The sequence below is a fragment of the Petaurus breviceps genome, unplaced genomic scaffold (genome assembly GCF_028583685.1).
Source record: "Petaurus breviceps papuanus isolate PSGF00001 unplaced genomic scaffold, PetGlider_PUasm1.0 115, whole genome shotgun sequence".
Classification (NCBI taxonomy): domain Eukaryota; kingdom Metazoa; phylum Chordata; class Mammalia; order Diprotodontia; family Petauridae; genus Petaurus; species Petaurus breviceps.
The window spans coordinates 4,989,127-5,011,118 of NW_027185612.1; the positions used below are offsets into that span (position 1 = coordinate 4,989,127).

A 21,992-nucleotide genomic window follows, 5' to 3' on the forward strand; every position below is an offset into this window, starting at 1 on the left:
CAAGTCTTTGTCTGATGGGGAAGTCATTGCCCTAATAGGTCTATAAATGCCATTGGATAATCATTTGTCTTTCCATCTAAAATTTCAAGTTCAGTATGAAGGGTATTTATTTAAAGAACTTTTTGTCATGCTTAGATGATTTTATAAAAAAAATGATCTTAAGCAAAATCCATAAGGTGGCTAACAATTTTTTCTGGAGTTCCACCCCTCTATCATTTCTGATCACTCAGCTATTAGCATTTAAATAGTACTTGTCAGTCTTCCATAATATGCCTCCAACCTAGTTTCCTTGCTGATTTTCTAATTAAACCTGTTAGTGACAAAATTTGCTTCTCCTTTATCTTGAAGCCCTCAGAATTTGGGTTTTGGGATGCTACAATGTCCAGCATGGCCTTGGTGTCTGTGAGAATCAAATGTAAATGAATTACAATGATATTGCCAAGTGCAGCACTTTGGAAATGTGTGTGTGTGTGTGTGTGTGTGTGTGTTTCATTAAACTCCAAACTATAGAAGCTTAGAATGTTAGCTGGATGAGAGACTTTAGAAATCATTTAATATAAGCCCCTTGTTTTACAAATGAGGAAAGTGAGGCCCACAGAGGTAAAGTAGACTACCCAAGGTCATATAATAATTAAGTAACTGGTTGTCCTGGGATAAGAACCCAGTTTGTCTGACTCCATGCTTTTCCCCTTGTATCACATGGGCCCTAAACTTCAGAAAAGTTTCTGACATTCTACGACAACCATAATTGTGTGTGTGTGTGTGTGTGTGTGTATTACCCTCATTGGCTCCTCCCCAACTCCTACTCTTCTTGACAGATTAGGTCTTCAAAGGATGATGTCTGCTACTAGTTTCAGGGTTCTAGGTATAACTCTGAGAGTCTGAGTTTCTAGTATTGTTGCTCCTGTTGTTCGGTCATTTTTAGTCATGTCTGACTCTTTGTGACCCCATTTGAGATTTTCTTGGCAAAGATACTGGAGTGGTTTGCCATTTCCTTCTCCAGCTCATTTTACTTATAGGGAAACTGAGGCAAACATGATCACATGGTAAGTGTCTGAAGCCAGATTTGAACTCAAGAAGATGAATCTCCCTGACTCCAAGCCCAGTGCTCTATCTGCTGTGCCACCTGGGTGCCCCATTGTGGTTTTTTATTTTTGTTTTTTAAATAATATTTTGTTTTTCCCTAATTATAAGGAAAAACGTTTCTAACATTTGTGTTTTTTAATTTTTTGAGTTCCAAATTCCATCCCTCTTTCCTCTCCTCCCTCCTGAGGTGGTAAGTGATCTAATATAGTTTATATTGGTGCAATTATATAAAACATTTCCATATTAGTTATTTTGTTCAAGAAAACTTGCACAAAAGAAAGAAAGAGAGAGAGAGGTGTAGAGAAAGAAAAATAGTATGCTTTAGTCTGTATTCAGATGGCATCAGTTCTTTCTCTGGAAACTGATAGCATTTTTCATCATGAGTCCTTTGGGACTGTCTTGGGTAATTGTATTGCTGAGAATAATCAAGTCATTCACAGTTCATTGTTCATTGTACAATTTTGCTGCTAATGTGTACAACTTCATCCTGGTTCTCCTTACTTCACTCCAAATCAGTTAATTTAAGTTTTTCGAGATTTTTCTGAAATTTTCCTGCTTGTCATTTCTTATAGTACAATAATATTACAATTGTATACTACAACTTGGTTAGCCATTCCTCAATTGATGGGCCTCCCCTTGATTTCTGATTCTTATGCACCACAAAAAGAACTCCTCTAAATATTTTTGTACAAATAGGTTCTCCCAACACACTTTTTAAAATCTTTTTGGGATACAGACCTAGCATTGGTATTTCTGGTCACAGTTCCAAGTTGCTTTCCAGAATGGTTGGATCTGTTCACAACTCCACCAATAGTGCATTAGTGTCACACTTTTCCCACATTTTCTTCAACATTTATCTTTTCCTTTTAGCTAATCTGATAGGTGTGAGGTGGTGCCTCAGAGTTCTTTTAATTTACATTTCTCTAATCAATATTGATCTAGTAGCTGCCCCATTGTTGCTTCTGAACCCCCAGAAATGTTCTATACATTATTAGGTAACCAGTAGACATAATTTCCATTTTAGAAAAGGGATTTATTAAGAAGGCCTAGCAATAACAAGGGGAAAACTGTTCCCCAAAGTCTGTGTCACATTCTACATGCATAGAGTCCATGAAGAAAGTGGGAACTAATTAAAGCATAATGTCATTGAAACACTTATGGCAACATATTGGCAAAGGGGTATCTCCAGGTTTGTTTTAGCTTTCTAAAAAAATACATGGTACATTTTAAGTTTAGTTTGCATGATTAACATTTTCATCACTTTTTTTTTCTTTTTTTTCTGATGGTTTTAATTTTTAAAATTTTAACAAATAGGTTAAAAATCCACTGAAGTTTTTAATCTAAAATACTTTTTTTAATCAAATGCTTTATTAGCTTCTAGTTTACATCATTCATTTATGCAACATTTTGAGTTACAAATTTTCGCCCCGTTTTCCCCCTACCCACAACCCCAAAATAGTGATCCCACTGGATATCCCTTCCTCCAATCTGCTCTCTCCCATATCTTCTACCATACTCCCTCCGACTTTCCAGTAGGGCACAGTGGATCTCTATGCCCCAGTGCCTGTATATCTTTTTTTTCCAATTACATGTAAAATAATATTAATGATAGTATATATATATATACATATATGTATGTATATATATATATATTTAAACATTTGATTTTAAAACTTTGAATTCCAGATTCATTCCCTTCTTCCCTTGTCACCTTCACTTACTGGGAAGATAAGCAATTCAGTATAGGTTGTACATGTGTAGCTATGCAAAACATTTCTATAGTGGATATATTGTAAAAGACTGATTATATTTTTCTCCCTCCAATCCCACCTCCCACTTGTTCTATTTTCTACTTTAATCCTGTCCCTTTTCAAAAGTGGGTGCTTTCAACTTCCCTCCCCCCACCCAGCCTGCCCTCCCTTCCATTATCCCTCCTCTCATTCCCTTCCCCTCTACTCTCCTGTAGGGTGAGATACCCTATTTAGTATGTATGTCATTCCCTCCCTAAGCCAAATTCAATGAGAATAAGGTTGATCCATTCCCTTTTGCCTTCCTGTTCTTCCCCTCCACTCTGACCATTTTCCCTTGCCTCTTCTATATGAGATAGTTTACCCCATTCTGTCTCTCCCCATCTCCTCTCATTATATTCTTCTCTCACCTCTTAATTTCACCTTTTAAGTATCATCCCTTCCTATTAAATTGGTCCTGTGCCCTCTGTCTGTGTATACCTGTACACATATATATACCCATTCACATACATATCCATATGCCTATATACCCTCCTATATAGACATATATTTATATATGTATATGCACACATTTCTATTCCCTTCAACTATTCTCATACTGAGAAAAGTTTCATCAGTTAATATTATTGTTTTTCTATGCAGTGATATAAATATTTCAACTTTGATAAGTTCCTTATGATATCTTTTCCCTGTTTACCTTCTCATACTTCTCTTGCTTCTTGTATCTAAATGTCAAATTTTCTATTCAACTCTGGTTTTTTCATCAAGAATGCTTGAAAGTCATCTATTCCACTGAATGACCATATTTCCCCCTGAAACATGATAGTCAGTTTTGTTGGGTAGGTGATTCTTTGTTTTAATCCCAACTCCTTTGACCTCTGAAATATCACATTCCAAGTCCTTTGATCCCTCAGTGTAGAAGCTGCCAGATCCTGTGTCATCCTCATTGTGTTTCCACAATATTCAAATAGTTTCTTCCTGGCTACTTGTAATATTTTCTCCTTGATCTGGGAACTCCAGAACCTGGCCATAATATTCCTAGGAGTTTTCTTTTTGGGATCTTTTTCAGGAGGTGATCAGTGGATTCTTTCAACCTCTATTTTGCCCTCTGGTTCTAAAACATCAGGGCAATTTTCCTAGAGAATTTCTTGAAGGATGATTTCTAGGTTCTTTTGTTGATCTTGGCTTTCAGGTAGTCCAATAATTTTTAAATGATCTCTCCTGGATCTATTTTCAGGTCAGTGGTTTTTCCAATGTGATATTTCACATAGCCTTCTATTTTTCCATTTCTTTGGATGTGTTTAATAGTATTTTGATGTATCATAAAGTCACTAGCTTCCATTTGCTCCAATCTAATTCTGAAGGAATGATTCTCTTCTGTGAGCTTTTGACATTCTTTTTCCATCTGGCAAATTCTGCTTTTTAAGGCATTCTTCTCCTCATTGCCTTTTTGAACCTCTTTTGCCATTTGAGTTAGTCTGTTTTTGAAGGTGTTATTTTCTTCAGTCAGGTTGTTGACTCTCATTTCATAATATTCTTGCATAGTCCTCATTTCTCTTCCCAATTTTTCCCCTACTTCTCTTATTTGGTTTTCAAAATCTTTCTTAAGGTCCTCTATGGCCTGTAACCAGTTTGTATTTTTCTTAGAAGATTTTGGTGCAGGAGTTCTGACTTCACTGTCTTCCTCCTGTTCCATGCTTTGATCTTTTTTGTCCCTAAAATAGGAACATAAAGTTGGGTTGCTCTGCTTGCTTTGCTTCCCTCGTTTGCTCATGTTGCCATCAATTACTTGACTTTTGAGCTTTTTGCTACAGTAGGGCTCTGCTATCAGACAGGGGAGCTTTGTCCCAATTGCTAGGGTTTTCTCAGCTACTAAAGGTATTAGTTGGCTGCCCTCTCTGAAGCCTCCACACGCTCTGGCAAGCTGGTTGCACACCCCAGGACTTCCACCCTAGACCACAATCCAGATCCAAGCAGGTTAAAGCAAGAGCAATTACCCTTCAGACTGGTCACTTGCTCCTCTTACAATCTGCAGGCCAGGAGCTGAAGCCGCCATGTGGCTGTGGCTCCAAGGCCACCCCATGTCTCAGGTGGTTCTTGCCCTGGGGGAAAGTCTGACCACACCCTCAAACTACTGGATCCCAAAGTCTACACTGCACTGACCTCTCAATTTGTCCTTAGCCTCTATGTGTTGATAATTCTGGAAACTGCTACAGCTGCTGTTGATCTGAAGTCCCTCCAGCAGGCAGCTGGCTGTGGCCTCCCTGAGGCTAAGACCTCTGGCTCCTCTGGGGCTGGGCTCAACTCCCAGAGCACTGTGCTAGCTGCTTCCTGCTGGCCTGCTGCACTGTCCTCAGTGGGAGATCAGCTTCTTTGTGTCATTTTGTGGATTCTATACCTCCAAAGTTTGTTCAGAGTCACCTTTTACATGAATTGGAGGAGCCCTGCATAAGTCCTTTTTCTATTCTGCCATCTTGACTCCACCCCCTTCATCACTTTCTTAAGTCCTGCCAATCAATGGAATAATAAAGTAAACTCTGGTTTGAAGTGTTTAGCAATTTCTGAGATATAAATGCTTATGCTGAAAATTTAAACAATTGTTAAATTGTTATTGGTGTGTCCACCAATAAAATCTCTCAGCTCATACCCTTACCAACTTAACTATTCCTTCTTTACCTTTATAAATCTTAATCAAACACCCCTATGTCACTATCATTATTTACTAAAGAATTTAATTGGATTAGACAAACATCATCAATTCATAGATTTAGAGCTAGAAAACACCTTAGATATCGTTGAACCCAACACAATCATTTTATAGATGAGGAATCTGAGGCTCAGAGAAGTTGGATTCAATGATATCTAAGGTGTTTTCTAGCTCTAAATCTAGAATTAATGATGTTTATCTATATTTGACTTTCAAAATTAAATTGTCCAGGCATAACTGTTACTATATAGCTATTCCTTTTAGAGATCATACCACCGGATTGTGCTATTGATTTGTTAGTATTATTGATAGTTGGTCAAAAATCTTTAGAATAAAATGATCATATATGAGATGCATATATATACACTGTATATATGATATATGAGGGATATATTCTATATATAAGATATATATATACACACACTATATATAGGATGCACACACATACACACATGTATATATAATATCAGATGGGGAATTCACATAGAGAGGATCAGCCTTTTGCAAAATTAAGTAGGTCAAATTTGTATTTTGTACTCTAGCCTTTTATTCTATGTTCTATTTTATCCCCCACCTTTACAATACCCTACCTAGAGCTTTTCTCCTTCATCTTCTTTTGTATTAACCAACCCTGTGTCCCATCCTGTCACTAAATTTCTTAGGCCTCTAGAGGCAGGACAGGATAGTGGATAGAGTGCTGGCCTTCCTTTATAGGAAGAAATGGATTCAAGTCCTGTCCTTGACATATAATGGCTAAAGAAACCTGGGTCAATTAATTATCTCGCATTACTTTAGGTAGTTCTCTAAAATTATGAGTTGCAAAGAAGGTACCAGAGTTTCCTCATCTATACCAATGAAATTGTAGGTCCTGTTCCACTATCCACAATATGTCACAAATTTTCCTTCTTTTTAGTTCTTCAATGCCTAGGTCATTACCAAAATACTCTCAAAAACCACATTTTTTCCCCTTTCCACAGTGCGCGTGCATGTGCATGTACATATACACACACACACACACACACTTCTTGACTTCAACAAAATACGTTAAAACATAGTACGTATAGAATTGGGATTGACGGCTATATTTGACTATCAAGATTAAATTGTCCAGGTATAACTGTTACTATATAGCTATTCCTTTTAGAGATCATACCACCGGATGGTGCTATTGTTTTGTTATTATTATTGATAGTTGGTCAAAAACCTTCAGAATAAAATAATCAAAATTGGAAGGGATCTTAATGGACAAGTAGCACCACTCAGTCATTTTTTACTCATGTCCAGTTTTTTGTCACCCCTTTGTGTGTGTATGTGTGTGTGTGTGTGGGGGGGGGATGGGGCTTGGCAGAGATTTTGAAATGGTTTGCCATTTCTTTCTCTACCTTATTTTACAGATGAGAAAACTGAGGCAAACAGGGTTAAGTAACTGTCCCAGGGTCACATAATTAATTATCTGTGGTCAGATTTAACCTCAGGTTTTCCTGACTCCAGACCTGGCATTCTATCCACTGCACCATCTGCTGCCCTAAGTCCAGCTTATACTGACCAATAATCTTTACAAACTTGTTGGATGGTTAGTCATCTAGCCAGTTCTTAAGATCAAGTTCTTTGCATCTTTTACCCATGCTGCAGGTTCAGTCTTCTGGAACTAAGTTAGAAAATACAAGCTCTCCTTCCATATGAGAGCCTTTTAAATACTTGGCCACAGCTATCCTGGTCCCTCATTAAATTTCTTATCCAAGGCTAAATACAACTGGTTTCTTCAACTGATCCTTCATCTAATGCTGTTCTTTTCAAGAAAAAATAATGCATATCAAGCCAGTTGGAGAATCTTCAACTTAGGTCAGGAAGTCTGACCCTTTGCCTCTAGTTAAAAAATTTAATGGTTCTACAAAAAAACAATTCTACAAAGAACAAATAAAAACAGTCTCTCATTCAATGCTTCCGTGCTCTTATGCATCTTTTAGACTTCTTTAGACTAAAACTAGTGCCTACCTTTAAACTAAATTTCTCTTACTGAAATTTAAATAATTTTTCTTTAAAGGTCTATACACTTGAACTCCAGGGTCTTGCCCTTTTAATACATAAATGCCCTTAATTAGGAAATGATAACAAGAGTAGACATTGAATCATAGCTGAAAAGATAATATATGCATTTTTTTTTATCAGGATATGCAAGTGTGGATGGATGGCAACACTGTTTTATTGGAAGGACATGAGTATGACAATTCCATAGAAATATGTTGAGACACTTTCAAGAATACAGATACTTAGAAAATATACAAACTATAACATGTATTATTTACTTACTCATTTCCTTTGCCTATTCAACTTCTGGCAGCAACCTAGTTTAAGCTTCAATCCTAAACAGTCTTCCTAATCTGGGACTATGGAGCTCATTCTGATACTCTGGTTCAGCACTGACTACTAGGCTGAAGGATTCCCTTCAGGTTTGCTTTGCTAGCCATGCTGGCAAGGTTTTAATTAGCTATTCAGCTTTCTCAGATGCGGGTGACAGATCTCTCCCTTCTGCTAATGAGGCTGGCAGCCACCATTACTCTCTTCAGGGTAAAGAGTTCCAATATGGGCTTCTGAGCTCTCTGCTCTTTCTGTACCATTCGCAAATACCTAAAAACAGCTCCCAAATCATGGCAGAGGGTGGCTCTCCTCAAGGCAGTATGTTCCTCCAATCTGATCAAGCTGTTTATCCTGTTTCCTATTTCTGCCTGTTCTGCAGTACTAATTTTAGCTAGCTCTCTCTTAACCCTCTGCTTTGCTCAATGGACCTTCTACATTTCCCAAAGTTTCCCTCACTCCAAGATTGCCTATTTCAGTATGATACCTCTGTTTTCTTTCTCCCTGAACTTGCTAATGAAAGGACCCAACCATCCTTTGAGCCTTTTAAAATTTAACTTGAAGAAATATGACATCTTTAATAGAGTAGTTTTCTCATAGGGTTAGTCATCTTACCCCAGGCATATTTCATTGAAATGATTGAAGATGGAGATTGAAGAGGAGTGGATAGTTGTCATCAAATGATACTTGAAAGGAACGCTCCTCTTCCTTCTTATTCCCATTCTTGACCAACCTATGGAAAAGATAGTAATGCCTTGGTAATAAGACTAAACGCATCAGACTCAATTATAAAATTCTGATGTTGCTCTCGGAAGAAAAAGAGACATTTGTGTCTCCCTGCGAGGCCTGAATTGTCTCATTGAGTGTCTGTGTCAAGTGCAATATGGAGGTCTGCCACTATGGCTAACTCAAATCAACAACATGCATTTATTAAGCACTTACTATATGCCAGTCATGGGAAAATATCAGAGGTATTTGTGGTTTGGTAGTGGAAAGGCTATGTTTAATAAGAGGCAGAAATTAGAGAAGTTTTGTGACTGAAAGATCAATGGTATTATAGATTGCTTGCTATGGTGGCAAAACTAATGCTTAGAGGAAAGTGAGTCATGGAAGGAAGAGGAGCTAGCTATGTCTTTATTCTGTTCTATTGGAATTGGGAATGGACAAAATGCTTTTATATACAGGAGAGCAAAGGTAGCTAGTGGGGCAGTAGATACAGTGCTAGGCTTGATACTAAGTACAGGAAGACTCTTCTTCATGAATTCAAATCTGACCTCAGACACTTACTGACTGTGTGACCCTGGGCAAGTCACTTAACTCTGCCTCAGTTACCTCATCCATAAAATGAGCTGGAGAAGGAAATGGACAAACCACTCCAGTATCTTTGCCAAGAAAACCCTAAAGCAGGGTCACAAAGAGTTGGACATGACTGAAAATAACTGAACCACAACAACAGCACAGGAGAACACCAGGTTAGGAGCCCTGGAACATTTTGCCCAAATCCAAATCTAACAAAATGGGAGAAGATATAAGTAGTTCCTCTTTCCTCCACAACTCTCCATTCAAGTCCTGACTTCTTCATAAAAGCACTTTGTAAACATTATTGTGCTAAAGAAATATGATTTGTAATTGTTAATAATATTATTATTACTTATGCTCAGGAAAGTGAAATGTCTTACACAAAATCACAGAACTAGTTAACCACTTTAAGGTTGACAATGGTTGATTTTGTCTCACAAAAACTCTGTGAGATACAAGTATTTTTATCCCTATTTAACAGATGAGGAAGTGAGGGAATTATAGGTTAAATGACCTTCCCCTGGTCCCATGATTCCTTAGTGGTAGAACTTGGACTTTAACCTAGGGCTGTTAATTCCAGATCTCATATTCTACATATGGTGCTTCTTCCCAAGGCTTAATATCCAGGACAGTGATTTCATATTGTAGGTATTCCTATGTTTGTAGAATTGAATTGAATTAAATTGAATTCTATCTGCCCTGTTTATCTTCTGGAATTGTTTGAATAAAAAAAATAAAGTTGTAAGAAATAATAAGAAAATATATATTAAGGTACTTTGAAAAATATAAGGTGTTTTAAGACTGTAAGGGGGTGGGGCAGAGCCAAGGTGGTGGAATAGAAGCAAGAAATTCTGGGAGCTCCTACCATGACCACCTCCGATACCTGTAAAATATAACTCTAAACAAATTTGAGAATTACAGAAACCACAGTGACAGAGAGAAACAAATCTCCCACTGAAGCCAGCCTGGCAGGCCAATAGAAAGGGTCTATCGCTCCTAGCTGAGAGGTGAGCACGGTCCCATGTGAGCCTCATGCTGTGCCTGGGGTGGCTCAGGCCAACAGCCCAGACCTGCCAGAGCAGACTTCAGGAGAGTGAATCACGAACAGCTGTGTCTGTTTCCAGACTTCTCAACTCATAAATGCCAAAGAGAAAGTAAAAGGCCAGTGGGGAACTCTGTTAGAACTGGGTGATTGAAGAGCACAGTCCAGCTCCTGCTCCTGGGGTGAGAGGTGGCTGAGGCCACAGTGGCCGCAGCTGCTGTCATGTGGTGCCTCTGGAGCTCCTGGCATGCAGATCATAGGGGTACAAGTGACCATTCAGAGAGTAATTGCTCTTGCTTTGACCTTCCTGAATCTGGGTTGCTGTCTTGGGTGGTAGTCCTGGGGTGAGAAACACTAGTATGCCAGAGCTTGTGGTGACTGTAGAGAGGGCACCCTCCTCAGGCCTCTGACAACATTTGTGAAAAGCCCAGCAATTTGGGACACAGCTCTCCACTCTGGAAGCAGAGTTCGACCATGGCAAAGAGCTCAAAAGTAAAGTAATTGGTTGGCAAGATGAGCAAGCAGAGGAAGCACAATCAGACCACAGAATCCTTTTTTGGGGGACAAAAAGGATCAAAACATGGAGCCAGAAGAAGTCAACAAAGGCAAAATTCCTGCATTAAAAGCTTCCAAGAAAAATATAAATTGATTACAGGCCATGGAGGAGCTCAAGAAGGATTTTGAAAATCAAGTAAGAGAAGTGGAGGAAAAATTGGGAAGACAAATGAGATACAAGAAAATCATGAAAAGTGAGTCAATAGCCTGCTAAAGGAGACCCAAAAAATACTGAAGAAAATAATACCTTGAAAGTAGACAAACTCAAATGGCAAAAGAGGCCTAAAAAGCCAATGAGGAGAAGAATGCCTTAAAAAGTCGAATTGCCCAGATGGAAAAGGAATTTCAAAAACTCATTGAAGAGAATATTTCCTTCAAAATTAGATTGCACCAAATGGAAGCTAATGATTTTATGAGACAATAAGATACTATAAAACAGAACCAAAAAATGAAAAAAAAAATAGAAGGCAATGTGAAATATCTCATTGGAAAAACCACTGACCTGAAAATAGATCCAGGAGATTATTGGACTACCTGAAAGCCATGATACAAAAAAAAGAACCTAGAAATCATCCTTCAAGAAATTCTCAAGGAAAATTTCCCTGATAGTCTAGAACCAGAGGCAAAATAGAAATTGAAAGAATTAACTGATCACCTCTTGAAAAAGATCCCAAAAGAAAACTCCTAGAAATATTATAGCTAAATCCCATAGTTCCCAGGTCAAGGAGAAAATATTACAAGCAGCCAGGAAGGAACAATTTGAGTACTGTGGAAACACAATCAGGATAACACAAAATCTAGCAGCTGCTATATTAAGGGCTTGAAGGGCTTGGAATATGATATTCCTGAGGACAAAGGAGCTAGGATTGAAAGCAAGAATCACCTACCCAGCAAAACTGAGTATAATGCTTCAGAGGAAAATATGGTCATTCAATGAAATAGAGGACTTTCAAGTGAAAATCAGAGCTGAAGAGAAAACTTGACTTTCAAATACAAAGAAGCACAAGAAGGTAAACAGGAAAAAGAAATTATAAGGAACTTATTAAAGTTGAACTATTTATATTCCTACATAGAAAAATGATAATTGTAACTCATGAGACTTTTCTAAGTATGAGGATAGTTGAAGGGAATATATATGTATATATACACATATATGTTTATATAAGAGGGTGTATGTTTTATAAATACATATATGAGTGTTTGCATATATGTGTATATGTATACACAGACAGAGGGCACAGCATCAGTGGAATAGGAAGGGATGATATCTAAAAAATAAAATTAAGAGGTGAGAGAGGAATATAATGAGATAAGGAGAGATAAGAATAGAGTAAATTATCTAACATAAAAGAGGCAAGAGAAAATGATTACAATGGAGGGGAAGAACAGGAAGGTTAAAGGGAATGGGTCAACTGTACTCTTATTGAATTTGGATTAAGGAGGGAATAACACACACACTCAGTTGGATATCTTACCCTACAGGAAAGTAGGGGGGAAGAGTATGGGGTGGTTATAGAAGGGAGGGCAGATTTGGGGAGAGAGTAGTTAGAAGATAACATTTTTGAAAAGGGACAGTGCCAAAGGTGAAAATAGAATAAGGGGGGGTGGGATAGGATGGAGGGAAATATAGTCTTTCACAGTATATCTACTATGGAAATGTTTTGCATAACTACACATGTACAACCTATATTGAATTGCTTGTCTTCCTAGTGGAGGTGGGTGAGGAGGGAAGAAGGGAAAGAATCTGAAACTCAAAGTTTTAAAAACAAATGTTAAAAAAATTTTTTAAAAATGTTTTTTTACATGCAGTTGGGAAATAAGACATACAGGCACTGGGGTATAGAAATCCATCTTGTCCTACTAGAAAGTTAGAGGGGGCGTGGGGGAGAATAGAAGAGAGTGCAGATTGGGGGAAAGGGTATTCAGTAGGCTCACTATTTTGGGGTGGGAGGTAGGGGAAAGACAGGGAGAGAATTTGTATCCCAAAATCTTGCAGAAATGAATGTTGAAAACTAAAAATAAATAAATACAAGATATAAAAATAAATTTAAAAAAATAAACACAAAAATCGCCTGGGAACTAACAAAAGACTGTAAGGAATCTGAGAGATTTTGAATGTGCATCATTACTCACTAGAAAACTGGAAAAGCTCACTATAAAAGAGAATCCCAGAAGTGTTTGCGTAGTATGTTAAAAGCAAAATTATTGATCTTATTTTTGATTCTCATTATGGAATAAACTTTCCCATGAAGACTGAAGTTCTCTGCCACTTAGAGAATCAATGAATGTTAGAGATAGAAGGGACCTTAGAGAACCAACCTCTACCCTTTACACACATAAAATCTCAGAGTTGGAAGAGATCTCAGAAGTTATGTATATAGCCCAACCTATCCTTGCCCAAACTTTTCAGATACAATTAGTATCTGAAATATTTATGAATATTTATGAATGAAAATATGTTTTGGTTGATTGTATATGTAAAACTATATCAAATTGCTTATTGTCTCAGGAATGGGGTAGGAGAGGGAGGAAAGGAGAGAGAAATTTTGGAACTCAAAATATTAAAAAATCAAATGTTAAATAAAATTGTTCTTTATATGCATTTGGGAAAAATAAAATGCTTTTAAAAATATTTATTAAGCACATGCATCAGGAGGGGCAGCCAGGTGGGACAATGGATAGAGCAGTCAATCAAGTCAGGAAGACCTGAGTTCAAATGTGGCCTCAGACACTTACTACCTTGTGTGACCCTGGGCAAGTCACTTAATTCTGTTTGTCTCAGTTTCCTCATTTGTAAAATGAGCTGGAGAAGGAAACGGCAAACCACTCCAGTATCTTTGCCAAGAAAACCCCAAATGGAATCATGAAGAATCAGACATGGTTGAACAACAACATGTGTTAAGCATTGTGCTAAGGGCAGGTGGAAAAACATGCTAGATAATCTAGCCTTTACAACAACCTAATTGGTCTCTTTGCCTAAAATCTTACTTTAGTTCAATCTGCCAATAACCAAAGTGATTTCCTTAAAATAAGAGTCTGACTATATCACCCCCTTCTAATAAACTACATTGACTCCCTAATACCTCTAAGACCAAATATAAACTCTTCTCTTTGTCCTTATGACCCAGTCCAAACCTACCTTTCCCTTCATACACTATGAGATCCAGTCAAATTTGCCTACTTAAATCTCCTCATGGGTAGCACTTCATTTTTTTGTCTCCAAGACTTTGTACAAGCTTACCACCATGTTGGAATTTATTTGTCATCTCTCCTTTTGAATTCTTATTTCCTTTCAACACTTGGCTCACCCCTGGAGTGACTAGGTGATTCAGTGAATAGAGCACCGGGCCTGGAGTCAGAAGGACCTGAGTTCAAGTGCAGGTTTAGACACAACACTCACTAGCTGTGGGACCTTGGGCAAGTCACTTAACCCCAATTACCCTTCCTTTCCCCCTCCAAAAAGCAAAAAAAAAAGACAGGTCACCCCCACCTTTTACCAGAAGGCTTTCCAGATGTTCCCCAACTGTTTCCTTCTTCCTCTTTCTGTTAGTTTTCCCCTCCCCATCACCTCATACATTTGGCATAAATTGCAGCTAGGTGGTTTAGTGGATAGAGTGCTGGAAGATCTGGGTTAAAATTCAACCTCAGACACTGTGTGACTCTGGGCAAGTCACTTAGTCTCTCTTAGCCTCATTTTCCTCAACTATAAAATGGAAATAATGATAGCACCTGCCTTCCAGTGTCCTTGTAAGGATCAATTGAGATAATAGCTAGAATGCTCTTAGCACAGTGACTAGAACATAGTAGGTACTTAATAAATGCTTCTTTCCTTCTCTTCTTCCTTCCTCTCTCTCCCTTCCTTCCTTGTGTCCTTCCTTCCTCAATAGGATGTAACCACCTTGAGGTCAGATCCTGGTTTACTTTTGTGTTTGTATCACAGTGTCTGACACATACTAGAAGGCATGTAATAAATGTTTGTTGATTAACTGACTTATATACTTCATGCTTCATCATAAATGGTCTAATACCTATTTTTCGATCTTACCCTGCACTCTTCGACCTTGGGACATATGCTAGGCTAAACTTTATGGCTGCTACACATTCAATCCACATCTCAGCCTGTAATCTGTTTCATCCTACAAGGCCTTTCTCAGATTCCCTTGCCTCCACAAAGTCTGGCTCCCAAAGCTTAAAGTCTCTTCTTGTTCATATTTTTTCCTAAGTGATGTGTCTTGGTTTTTCTCCTTTGATCTCATGTTCTGTTTTATAATAAGGCTTAGAATATGGTTCTAACCTTTACTGTCCATGTAGTAGACATGCAAATTGCTTAGCTTCCCTTCCCCTCAGTTTCATCATTACTGACTACTTCACCAGCTTACTATACTCTCAAACAAGTGAGACCCTAAGCAAAATATTTAGATGGTCTCAGACTCCTTACCCTTTCTGAGTAATATCTTCCCCTCTCTACCCTGTTGTTGGCTCTTGTGTCTGTCACCCTCTTCCCAACCTTTAAGTGCCTACTTCCCAAATGCCCTCTCTTTCTCTTCTGAACTTCAAATATTGAACTCTGGAAGAAATCTCACAAGTCATTTCTTAAGGCAAATTTAAATGTTCAACCTTTTTTTCATCATAAAGTAAAGTCTGCCTTTTGTTAGACAACCTTTTGACATCAGGTTACAATTATAAAGCCATGCCTAGGAAAAGAGTAGCCATTCCATGATTCATTGTCTTTTCTCTGAGTGAGGGAAGTTTTTCAGCCCAAGAAGCTAATTCGTAGCTAATGAGTATGAACTGGAATGGTTTGTCTCTGGGTTCTCCTACTCCTTTCTTTTCCTATCTTCCCCCACCCCAATCTCCACATAGGCTTATGATTGACAAGTGGTACCTGTGAGTTTCTTGAGACTTATTGTCATCTCTTGAAAACTGTATGAAAGGTTAAAAAATATGTCAACCATATATGGTTACAAAAAGATGTAAAGTTATAAAATGCAACCATCCAGAAATATTATTAATTAATATGATACCAAGAGTTCTTAAAGAGATATGACTGATTCCCTTCAGAACAGATTTATCACCAAGTCTAAAGAGACATAATTATTATCTATAAGACCGCCTCAATTTCTATGACAGTTGATTTCATACCAAAAGAAAAAGTCCTTTAAATTAGATTTTTGATCCAATTTCCTAGATATTTACATAGTTTGATTTGGGGGAATAAATTAACTGCTATTGTTGATTAACAACAACAAACCTTTAGTGTGGTCATCTGTATAGTTAGGAATAGGTAATAGACCTGTGATTCATTGATATATGGAACACTTGAATGAATAAATTTCCTCTACTAGTGTAGGGGGGGGGCACCTTCCCTGAAAATTATACTCTTAGAAATGTTCCTGGATCACTGGAGGTTTGAGTGACTTTCCTAGTCAGTGTATATCCAAAATGGGACGTGAGCCCCAGTCTTCCTGGCTTTGGAAAGGAGCCACTACGTCATGGTGATGACCATTATTGTCCACAGCCAAATAGTGATTCTATGGGGTTATGCCATGTTTCTCCAACCTGATTCTTAATCTATGTTAGTAGAGCCCAGGGTTCCATCTAAATTCTTTCTTATGGATTGCACTAGAGTTTACAATGGGAGCAAAGCATGGCGCAGCTTAGGTATGGGGGCTCATATATTCTGGAATGATTTGAAAAGCATGACAATTTTAATCTAAAACCAAAATTTCTAAAGTGTTAGGGTTCAATACAAAAGCAGGCATCTAGACAAGATGTTCATGGTCCAGGTTTATTCAGTCATTAATTTATTCATTGAACACACAATTATCAGGTACTATGCTATATGCTAGGCACTGTACTAGGTGTTGAGTATTCAAAGAAAAAGGAAACCTTTCTTGCCTTCAATAAATTATATTTTATATACAATAAGCAGTATCTATACAGAAAAGTAAATATAAAATATTTGCAAAGTAGATATAGTACAATTTCTGGGGTATAGGGAGGCAGTTGCAATGGGAAGATTTAAGATAGCCTTGCTCTATAAGGTTGGACTGAGTTTTAAAGAAAGGTAATCTCTGAGTTGAGAAATACTTGCATTCAAATTATGGGGGATAATTTGTACAAAGGCACAGATTTTTAAGATAAACTGTAATTTACGTGGAAGAGCAAGTAGGCAAATTTGACTAGAGCAGAGTATATTAAAGAAAATAATATTTAATAAGCCTGGAAAGTTTTGGGGCAGGAGAGAGCCTACATCACATACATACATATACACATATATATGATTATTTCAGCATAAAAGTCACTCTACTTTTGCACAGCTCTAATTGTAAAGAAGCTTTTTCTTTATGTTGTGCTCAAAACTGCTTCTCTACAATTTCCGATACTTGTTCTTAATTCTGAGCTCAGAGATAAAAAGGAATAAGTCTAATTACATTCCTGTACATTCTCAAAAACTAGACGAGAGCTGTTGTGTTCCTTCCATGCCTCTTTTCTTCCAGGATAGAACCACCCCATGCTTTCAGTGGATCCTTGTATGGCACACTCTTCAATGTCCTCAGCACCCTGGGCATCCTCTTTTTTGAAAATCAGGATATTTGTCTATCTCCAGTACTGAGGCATTTTGCTCATTCTATGTGATTTTTTTTTAATGAGCAATCAGGGTTAAGTAACTTGCTCAAGGTTACACGGCCAGTTATTTCTGGGTATGGTGCTAAGTGTCGGAGCCCGGATTTGATCCCCAGGTCATCCCGACACTGGAGCTGGTGCTTTTACTCGCTGAGCCACCTGGCCTCCCCTCTATGTGATTTTTTAAAGATCAGGGGCAACAATGAGATAACACAGTATAACAGATAGAGAGCTGGTACCATAGCCAAGCTTGGATCTAAGCCCTACTTTTAATACAAGCTGGTAGTATGACCCTGGGTGAATCTCAGTGCCCTGGGATCATCTTTAAATCTATAAATTGAAGAGAAGGTGTTGACCTTCATTGTCAGAGGGAGTTTTCTTACCTGGAAGCTATTATGCCTGGGAAATAATAGGTACAGTTCCAATCTTGTTGACATGGACTCAGCAACTATACCCACCAAATAGAATTCCTTTTTCTATTTTTTTTTTGTTCTAGTGACCTTCTAAGATAGGTAGGACAGGGATAATTAGCCATGTTCACAGATGAGGCAACTCTTAATTTGAGTCCTGGGAATCTTACCTTATTCCCATAACTTTCCTTTCCCCCAAGGTCTACCCTCCTCACCTCAGTATGTTAATTCAGCTTTGAGTCCTTCATATTGTTTCTGCTTTATCTTTCTATCTATACTTTCCCCCACTTGATTGCTAATCTGACCCTGATTCTTGTTTCTCTTTGTCTAGTTGTTGACACTGACCTGCTTGTTTTTGACTATAGATTTAGTTATGGGTGGAGATATTCGGAACTTCAGTGCTAACTATTATAATTGTAGCTCCTTTGATCCAGCCAGAGGAGTTAAGATGATGTAAGAAAAAAAGAGAGGCATTCATTCTTTCAAATACCCTCAATAGACACAGTAGAGACCCCTCAAATACATTGGGGGCACCTTACAAATATTATACCTGTGGTATGCATACATATATTTATCTTCTTACTCTGTTTTGCTTCAGGGCATATGGATAGCATGGGGGGAAGGGAAGGACTATCTTGGGTCAAATACCATGGCATATTTGAGTATGTTGGATTCTTGGTGGTGTTTTGATCTGTGTTTCAAAAGTCAAATATGAGATTTGGTTGTTATATCACTTTTCGATATTCTATCTATGATGAACAAACATATATTCTTTGTATTAATTGCTTCAGGGTACTAGGGAATAGAAGGAAGGGAAGGGTTATGGTCATATGGGACAGGATCCATTAAAAATTGGAGTTCCTGAGCCATTGAGACTTGGCTGGAATGGGGCAGTATAGAAGAGATTACATCAGAAACATAATGTGTACAGGGCTAAATGCCCAGTCATTATTGTTCCCAAAGGGAAATACACTAAGAAAATGCTTCTTTGCTCTGGTAAGTGCATTTGTGCATCTTTGCCTCCTTTCTCTTTGCCTAATCCAACATAAAGCTCACTTGGGGGCTTTAAATAAAGCCTTGGGGAAAGTTGTGAGTTTTCTTTCTTTCTTGCAGGCTTCCTTGAGAATTTCTACCTGTTTTTGAAGGTCCAGCTGAAATCCAGTCTTATTGAGGAAGACTTTCCTGGCTCTTCCAGCTGCCATCGATCACCTCCTTCTCTGAACTCTGGCCTAGAGTATTGTTATCTAATTATTTCATGTGCATTAGCCTCCCCAGAAAGACCATGAATTTCTTGAATGCAGGAACCACACTTTGTACTTCTTATATACCCTCCACCATTTCTTGGAGAATATCAAAGACATAGAGATGGAATTAGAGCAGGTGACTGGGTCTTTTCCCTAGGGTGCCATATCCTAGGGACACATGACCTGACCTTGGTAGACCAGCACTCCCTCTCCAGGCCTGAAGCTGTCATTTGTTTTAGAATTCCATTATGCATCTTTCCTAAGCTGTTTTCCCTTAGGGGGTGGTGAGCAGCATGGTGTAGTAAAAAGATCCCTGCATTTGGAGTCAGAGTGCCTGGGTTTGAATACTGACCCTACCATTAATAGCTATGTGACCTTTGAGAGATATGTTACTTCTCTAGGCCTCAGTTTCTTCATCTTTAAATGAGAGTGTTAGACTATATGACCTTTAAAGTCCCTTTCAACATTAAATCTATGATCCTATAGTTTTAAGTCTGCCCTATGCACATGTTCTATATGAACTCTGGTATCAGTGAGGGGGAAGGAGTGGCAAAATCAGTGTATGCTGCCCAGAGGCATCCACTCCTTCTTTCACATCCCACCCAAAAGTAACCTTTTTGAAGAAAAGAATTGTGTCTCATGCCTATCCCTTGAACTTTCTAGAACTGAGGAGAGGGTACTGCATAGAGTAAGTCTTGAATAAAAAAGTCTTGATGGTAGTAGGTTTCATGTCAAACGTATAATGGATCCAAAATTCCTTCATTGCTGTAATCAACTGAGTTAAGAGACCTTAGATACAGACCATATGCAGATTGGCTAAAGGAACTTGGGAGTGTTTTGCTTAAAAAAGAAGATTTAGCTTTAGACATGATAGGAGTTTTTAAGTATTTGAAAGGCTGTCATATGGAAGTGCAGCTTTGGTCTTAGACGCCAGAATTAGGAGCAATGGGTGGGAAATGAAAAGAAGCAAATTTATGCCTGAGGCAAGCATCTGTTAATTCAGCATTGATATTGGAAAGAAATGAGATACCCCTAGGCCTTTAATTAGTTAAGAAAAGGAGATTTACTTAATTATAGTATGAAAAGGATATTGGTAAAGATAGAGTAATATTTAGATTATTTAACTTTCCTTTTTGGAGGGGGAGGGCAGGGCAATTGGGATTAAGTGACTTGCCCAAGGTCACATGACTAGTTTTGTGTGTGTGTGTGTGTGTGTGTGTGTGTGTGTGTGTGTGTAAGTGTCTGAGGCCTGATTTGAACTCAGGTCCTCCTGACTCCAGGGCCAGCACTCTATTCACTGTGCCACCTAGCCACCCCTCTATTTAGCTTATTTAGATATGGTCCCTCTTGCCTTCTTTGGGAAACATGGCTGGTAGGCAGGGCAAGTTGTATGTCTTAGGAAGTTCACCAATTCTGAGGAGGCTGAGATTCTACATGAAGATTTTATGCTACCAGGTAACCAGGAAGCCACATTAATATGGCCAGAGGCCAATAGGATGTTGCATTAAGGGAAGGCATAGGGGCCAGTCAAGTCCCTAAAGCAATTTTCTTGCCTTTTAGGGAAAACTAGCCTAACTCATGTTGTGGGAGCAGGGGTACAAGGAACTCTGGCACATAGTGGTCCTATCATAGGCTTGATGTAAGGAAAGACTTCCTAACTGATAGAGCAGGGCATTTTAACCTTTTCTGTGTTATGTCCTCTTTGGCAGCCAACTGCCTCACAGAAGAATGTTTTTAAATGTATAAAATAATTAGGTAGGCTTTCATATCTTCTTTACCCTCAAAGGTCTCTTGGTAAAAACAATTGCTACTTTTTTTTTTTGCAAGATGCAAAGTCACAAACTAATTGCTTGTGCCAGTTAACTATAGCTACCTAACCTTAGTATGCCAATGCCATCATGTCAGCTAGGTGGTGTAGCAGATAGACTGCCACTCTTAAGAGTTAGGAAGACCTGAGTTTGACCCTTGCTTTATATATTTACTAGCTCTGACAAATTACTTAACTTCTTTCATGCTGTTTCTCTATCTATAAAATGGGATAGGATAACATAATGGGAATAGGAAAATGGAGAATTTCATAGGAAAATTATTATATTGAAAATTAGTTATCAAAATACTAAAATGTCAAGTTCACAGACCCCAGGTTATAAACCCTTGCACCAGAGCAATCCATAAGTGAACTGGGGTTACCTCTGGAGGTAGTAAGTGACCCCCTTCATTGGAGGTATTCAAGCAAAGATTAGATCACCACTGGCTGCTACTTTGTAGATGGGATTCATTTTCATACATGTGTTAAGACTAGATGACCGTGCTCGCTTCGGCAGCACATATACTAAAATTGGAACGATACAGAGAAGATTAGCATGGCCCCTGCGCAAGGATGACATGCAAATTCGTGAAGCGTTCCATATTTTTAGGGGCAGCCAGGTGGTTCAGCAAGTAAGAGCACTGGCTCCAGTGTCGGGATGACACTGGATCAAATCTGGGCTCAGATACTCAGCACCACACCCAGAAATAACTGGCCATGTAACCTTGAGCAAGTTATTTAACCCCGATTGCTTTAAAAAAAAAATAGACTAGATGACCACTGAAGTACCTTCCACTTCTGAAATTCTGCAGTTCTGTGAAGGGTCTGCATGTTAGAGTCAGGATCTACAAAGGTACTTACTTGCAAACCTTTCTAATTAAACCTTGGCACAAATTTAGCTTTTCTGAAAAAAACTCTCCCATGTACTTTGGCTATTAAATTACTACCCGTTGCTCCTCTAATGCTTGTGAGTCACAGCTACAATTTTCTTAGATAAAAAATCCCTTTCCCTTCCTACTCCTACTCATATGGTCATTTCTGTCCAGCTCATACCATTCCTTTTCTAGTTGTTTTCCTTCTGTTCCTTTCATTTCTATTTTGTTCTCTGTATC

General features: G+C 38.3%; 1 non-coding gene across 1 annotated transcript; it reads left to right on the forward strand.

Annotated features, from left to right (window-relative positions):
* The first annotated feature begins 21,381 nt into the window (after positions 1-21,381).
* On the forward strand, positions 21,382-21,488 carry LOC138158894 (U6 spliceosomal RNA). Its single transcript, XR_011167762.1, has one exon. It is a non-coding gene; the product is annotated as a U6 spliceosomal RNA (small nuclear RNA).
* Positions 21,489-21,992: the final 504 nt, after the last annotated feature.